Source organism: Amborella trichopoda, chromosome 8 (genome assembly GCF_054954075.1).
Source record: "Amborella trichopoda isolate Santa Cruz 75 chromosome 8, AtrichopodaSantaCruz75HAP2 v2.0, whole genome shotgun sequence".
Classification (NCBI taxonomy): Eukaryota; Viridiplantae; Streptophyta; class Magnoliopsida; order Amborellales; family Amborellaceae; genus Amborella; species Amborella trichopoda.
This window is the reverse complement of record NC_142343.1, coordinates 37,233,201-37,240,292: the sequence shown is the minus strand read 5'-3', so window position 1 is coordinate 37,240,292 and position 7,092 is coordinate 37,233,201. Positions and strand designations below refer to the sequence as shown.

General features: G+C 31.6%; 1 long non-coding RNA gene across 1 annotated transcript; it reads left to right on the top strand.

Moving 5' to 3' along the window:
• The first annotated feature begins 906 nt into the window (after nucleotides 1-906).
• On the top strand, nucleotides 907-1,846 carry LOC148781070 (uncharacterized). Its single transcript, XR_016061146.1, has 2 exons — nucleotides 907-1,047; nucleotides 1,166-1,846. It is a non-coding gene; the product is annotated as an uncharacterized LOC148781070 (long non-coding RNA).
• Nucleotides 1,847-7,092: the final 5,246 nt, after the last annotated feature.

The following is a 7,092-nucleotide window of genomic DNA, read 5'->3' as shown; positions in this document are numbered from 1 at the left end:
GTATTTGGAAATGTCTAATTGAAAATATAGTTCAAATTTATTTATCTTGCAAAACATTTATAGATATTGGTTCCAACTTTCAAAAAGAGGGTACATGAAATGCGTTCACCAAAAGAGAAAAATACAAGAGAGAGAGAGAAAAGATTCATTGAACAAGGCAAGGGAGGGAGTAAGGATTAAGGCTCTAGAACCAATGATGGTTAGTTGGAGGAATCCGAGGACTCACCTGAATACATAACAACAACTGCCTCTTGACCAAGGGCCCATCATCCTCTGGTTTTGTATAATTTGGAAGGTTCGAGTGAGAGAGGAATCTTGAGGAGTGGGAATGAAGATTTAGAAGAAGAGAGGATCACAAAGTCCAAAGACAACGCCCACCCATGTCCCCACTCCCTCCCCATATGATGCACCGCAACGCCCATCCTTTTCTTCTAAAAAGTGATTTAAAAAATGGATCAGTGCCCCGGTTTGGATTGCTGAATCGATGATCCAGATCGGCATTTCCATTTTACTGTGCAGAAAAGAATCGACGAAAATGCTAAGTGAAAGAACAGTGAATTGGCAAAAACCTTATACATATCGACGAATCGGCGGTCTAAATCACCGTTTTACTGTACAGAACTGCTAGTTCTCTTATAGATTCAGCCGTTTTTTCATATATACGCACAATTAGAGAGAGGTGACCAATTTTTGGGTCAGACAGGTGATTCCATCTAATTATAACTTAATCATGTTGTTTTTTAAATTTAATTCATCGCTAAAAACTATAGTTTCCCCCTCTCTGGGTGGGTGGTTTATTTGAGGAGGGGGGGAAATATCACGCAGTCATGAAATATTTGTCGCGACCCTTCTGTTGGGTAGCTGTGAGCTTTGGGTTCGTTATAAAAAAAAGTTATTATTCAGAAAAAAAGTTATTATTCAGAAAAATGGGAGTAAAGCTTCAATTTAAAAGGAGAGGTGCTGAAGCCCACTTAGTCTGCAGGGAACAGGAGATGGGTTGGATGCACCGCTGGTGGAAGACTGTGGCGCGCTTCCCAAAGTCCAAAGGTATATCTCTCTCTCTCTCTCTCTCTCTAACTTCAGGTAGCTCTCTACCTCTAATCCCCCCTTCTCTCTAATCCTTTCTTTCTCTCTCTTAAATTGTATGTTTTTACTCTGTGTGCAGAGAAGAGAGCAGAAGTTCTGGTGAGAGTATATGAAGAAGAGACGTGCAATGGGGGGTACCCAGATATACAAGTTATGTGGGATCTCCTTCACTCTTCTGCGTTATCATCATCATCCTAGTCGCAGGAGGGGTAGAGCTTTTTGGATGATCTGTTTCTGACCGTCCGATTGAAGTTGGAGAAAAAGCTTAATTCCATATTCGCTACCAATTCGAAAACATATTGGAAAAATCTGAAATGCTTTTTTTAGGTTTTGTCCCTTTGAGCCACCACCTAATCGCATAGTGTTTTTGGAGCTTCTGTGCACAACATCTTCATCCACTTCAACTCGCTCTTTTTGCAAACTCCAGAGGGCAAGAGCACATTAGAGAGAGAAAGAGATTTTATTGGTAAACCTTGAGTTGGTAGGAAATCGAGAATATGTATCATTGTCACCATCATCTTAACCTTTTCTCAACAATTTGAGGTTGATAGAAAGGGGACCCAAGAATCCGAAAGGGATAATGCATCAACAAATATAAGAAAATGGTCAAAGATTACAAAAATGTAGGACATAGTCCTAAATCATTTTGGACGAATATAGTACTAGATTGTTTGACTGCATATAAATTGTTTCTAATTAGAGCTCGATTTTGGTCGAATTAATGCTGGTCAATAAAATATTAATCATTTGGCTTTGAAAATCTGTATATTCAGAGGACAACAACAAGTGCTTGATTTCCAAATTAATTTCTCTCAGCTCCTATCGGTTTAAGGGAAAGGTTTCTATACTTTTCCTATTGTGTTAGGGAAAGGTTGGTATATTTTCTTAAGATATACGCTTTTCCTACCATACAGCCACCCAATTTTGATTAAGTGAGTCACTCACTATTTGATCCTACATCCATGCCTCAGAGGTTTTTATTTTTAATTTTTTTAATACAAATTGTATGAATATGAAATTTGGTATGTGCCACCTTCTCATTGGGGCACACCTTATAAAAAATATTAAAAATATTTTTTCGATAAAATATAATGATCAAAATACCCCTTGAAACTATCAAAGGTCTTTTGGTCATTTTGTTTTATTGGGAATATTGTTTTTATATTTTTTACAAGTGTGAGTTTAATAGAGGATTAGACGTCCAAAATTTAGTGTCAAAATATTTTATATAAAAAAATAAAAATAAAATAGTGCGGAGATGTAACATTGTGATTGGGGCAATCTTAACCCTCCATTTAGAATAGACGGTTGGATAAGGAGAAGCATATAAGTTTTATGTTGTAGAGAAGCATAGAAAGCTTGCCCCTTGTCTTAAAATCTATCTCTTTCGCTCTCAAGTTTTGGTTCTTTATGATAAGCTTCTCTCCTAAACCATGTTCCGTGACTCATCTATGGTACTCTACCATTGGCCAAGGCGAGTAACTCGGCCATGCACACTCTTTTTATAATGTAAAAAAAAAAGGTAATTTTTTTTATAAAATAATTAGAAATTAGAAAAGTAATTAGAGTTAACAGAAATCATTAGAAGGTTTAAAGACGATGAAAAATATAAAATATGGAAAATGAATTTTGATTTACACCTCAATATTTTAAAAAATAAAATAAAAAGATCCCAAATCATCCCAAAAACCATCAAAGGCATCTAAAATATAATTTCCAAGCAATAATCGGTCATATCTTATTTTTTAGATTTTTTAATAAATTTTTGTGGGGAGTCATACAATAGTAATTTAATGAAATATTCTTCGACAATGAGGATAGAGCCATTTGTTTTTATCCTAATTTTTAAATATGGAAAAAGTATATATAGAGCCTAAGCTCTAACCAATCAAATTAGAGCCACATCAAAAATTTCACTACAAGAGGTGGTTTTGATATCCAAATATCATCAAATTGATAATCTCCACATCAAGATGTATAGACATGACAAAAAAATGGATGTCAAGTTTTGGAAATAGTGTATCTTGTAATACATTTTTGGATTGTTAATTTTCAAGATTTTCATAGATCTGCTCAATCTACACTATTTTTTAAGCTTTAAATTTTATAATTAGGGATGAAAATATATTTTAAGCTTATCTCAAAGATTTTTAGCATTGAAACCACATTTCTCGACACTATTTGAAGGTGTGCTCTATTTTGTAATTTAGAGCCTCGGTTATATATATACACTCTTTTCATTCTAATAATCAATCACAAAAAAAAAGAAGCAAAATTTGAAAGCCCACACTAGAAAGTAATTTTTTAACCCAGTCGACATAGGCAATCCAGTTTGATGAGATGCTTATATCCGGGCCTTAGATGGACTTTTCAATTTTTTTTTATGGCTTTATTAACATTAGAAGAACAATGTTTTTCTTGGATACATTTAGATGAGTAATGTTAAAAAAGAAAAAATATAATTTTGAATTCGTAAAGACCTGGAAACTCACCAAATGGATGGTCTAGATTCATTATTTGAGAGGAATTCATTTTAATCATAGTGGTGAAAATTTAATTTTAGTTTTTTGGGGGCTGATTATTGGTATGGAGAGAGGGTGTACAATTTTTGGTGTCATATCGATGCCACAAACATAATTTTCTAGAAGTAAGGTTTCATTATGTTACAAGTACAACGATACGGTAACATGAAATCACTCCGTTTTTTTTAAATAATTTTTAAGGGTTTTTTTTATGGGGAGCAAGTTGGGCACCCAATTCACCCAGAACCTGCCTCGCCACTAAGACGAGGCAAGTGGACTTCGCCAAGTCATGGAACATTGCTCCTTTAAAATCTCTCTATTTTAAAGGCTGCAACCTTAAAATATAGAATTACAAAATGCACCTAGAAAATCCATCAAAAAAGGTTGTCTTAATTTTGAAAAACCTTTAATTGATCATCTTGACATCTAGATGTATAAATATGGAGAAAAAAAAAATTTGAGTCCCACAAATAGTGCATCTTGCAACACATTATCTAGACTGTCCATTTTCAAGATTTTTATATATTTATAGATCTATTTGATTTTAACCATTTTTTAAGTTTAAAATTTATAATTAGAGATGAAAATAGATTTTAAGAATTTTTTATGTAAAATTGCATGTTACAATAAAATTTGGCGGTGCGCCTTGATTAAATTGTTTAAGGTTGCAACTTTATAGAAACCATACCCACTAACTAAAGAAAAATAATGTTCTTGGATTCCTACACATGCCTATCCAACACTTTAAAATCACACCATTAACCGTAATAGTTATTTTTGCATCCACCCCAAGTAAAGCCTCACATCAGATCTCATCTGAGAAGTACTTTGGGCATAAAAAATCTTCATGATGGCTCTAAACTCAATTTCCAACATTAACTGTGAAATTTAAAGCTAAAAAAAGGTACAGATCTTGTGGATCCATAAACACTTATTTTTAAGAAGAAATGGATGGTTCAAATAATGTGTTACAATGTACACTTTTAGGACGTATTTGTTTTTCTGAAAATATTATTGTGGAAAGTATTCTTTTAGATTTTTAAAAAGTTTCGCTTTTATTTCACACTTTTCATCTAAAGTTCGAAAACTAATCTTTAAACCAAAGTTTCCATTCTTTTATTAAAAAGTAAAAGAATAAGTCCCTAAAAGAGGGGGGGGGGGGGGGGGGGGGGGAGGGGTAGGAACTTAATCTTTCATACTTTTTTTGTTGATCACTATTCGCTATGCAGAATATAAATATATAACATTAGTATTATTAATATGATATAATTAATATTATAATTTTATAATATTATATATTATATATTACATTTTACATGTATATTTATTTTATGAAAAAAGCTAACAATAGTTGGGCAGTTATAATGAATAGTAATATATATGGAATCACAGCCGTTAAATCTTCATAATGTGGTTCAAAATGCATATCACATATGAATTTTAGTATTTTTTTCTAGAAATCGAATCACTATGAACTTTTTAGACGTGTACTATAAAATACGGCGCACAATTAAAAAATATATAAAAAAATATTTCCCAAATTGTAAAATGATCGAAATACCCCTGAAAAAAGATGGGGATAATTTGGTCATTTTATATTATTGAAAATATATATATTTTATATATTTTTATATAGTGCACATTAGTATTGGGTAAATACACCCAAATTTTCATCTTAATCAGATTTATAAAAAATAAAATTAAAATTTATATAGTATGCATTTTGAACCACATGATGAAGATTTACAGCTGAGATCAGTGTTCTAAAAAACGCCGAGTCAAACCGGACTCCCCCGGTTCGACTCGAAAATCGTAAAAAGGGGATCGTATCGGCTAAAACATCGAAAATCGTCCGGTTCTAGAGAGAACCGGACGATTCTGCGGAATCGACGAGTCCGTGAAGAACACGGGTTGTACAGTGTTCTTCACGGGATTCTTTGAAATTTGTCATTTTTTTATCATTTTTCTTGTTTTTTGTGGCATGTGATCTAATTTGCAGGCTGTAAAGAGCTTTATTCAGCTTTTTCAAGGATTAAATGGTTGAAAAATTTGGTGTTTTTGGATCACGAAACTTGCTTTTTTAGGGTTTCCGCCTTTTCTGAAAGTTTCATGCCAAATAGGGCATGAATCTTTCAAAATTTGTAGGCATTTTGATCGTAAAGCTGTAAATCAAAACCTTTTGTTACTAATTTGTGATAATCGTTGAGAAAAACAGAGTTTTTTGGAGATTGAAGGCTTCGGTTCACAAAATCAAGTAAGAAGTTTGGGTTTTTTTTTTTTTTCCGCCATTTGATTTATTTCACGGCATATTTTGAACATAATGAGTTCAATAATTAGGGTTTTTAATCTTTATTGTGTCTAGTATGATTTAAAATTTTTAATTTTACGTAATCTGGTCAATTACAGCATGAAATTTGAGATGAACACTGACATGTCTGCAGAACCAAAATTCCACTGTTTTTTTTTTTTTTTTTCCGCCTTTTAATTTTGTTTTCATGATATATTGGAAATAATGTGTTAAAAATTTAGGGTTTTGATTCCTTATATTGTTGTTTATCAGAAAATATACTCAATTGGATGTAATTTATTCACTTAGAGGTGGATTTTTGAGTTAAAATTGCTTATGTGAAGAACAATTTTTTTTTTTTTTTTTTTTTTTGTAATCCATGATCGAATGTTTTGTAATACTTGATCGATTTTTTTGTAATCAATGATCGAATTTTTTTTTTTTTTTTTTTGTAATCCATGATCGAATTTTTTGTTCTTTTTTTTTTTTTGTAACCCATGATAGAATTTTTTGTAATCCATGATCGAATTTTTTGTAATCCATGATCGAAATGTTTGTTTTTTTTTCTTGTAATCCATGATCAAATTTTATTTTTTATTTTTTATTTTTGTAACCCATGATAGAACTTTTTGTAATCCATGATCGAATGTTTTGTAATCCATGATCGACATGTTTGTTTGTTTTTTTTGTAATCCATGATCGAAATGTTTGTTTCTTTTTTTGTAATCCATGATCGAATTTTTTGTTTTTTGTTTTTTATGTAACCCATGATAGAGTTTTTTGTAATCCATGATTGAATTTTTTGTAATCCATGATCTAATTGTTTTTTTCTTTTTTTGTAATCCACGATCGAATTTTTTGTTTTTTTTTCTTTTTTTTTTTTGTAATCCATGATCGAATTTTATGTAATCCATGATCGAATTTTATGTAATCCATGATAGAATTTTCTGTAATCCATGATTGACTTTTTTGTAATCCATGATCGAAATGTTTGTTTTTTTTTCTTGTAATCCATGATCGAATTTTTTTTTTTTTTTTTTTGTAACCTATGATTGAATTTTTTGTAATCCATGATCGAATTGTTTTTTTCTGTTCTTGTAATCCACGGTCGAATTTTTTGTTTTTTTATGTTTTTTTTTTTTTTGTAATCCATGAATTGTCAAACGAATTCAATCAATGGCACCAGCGTGACCAAGA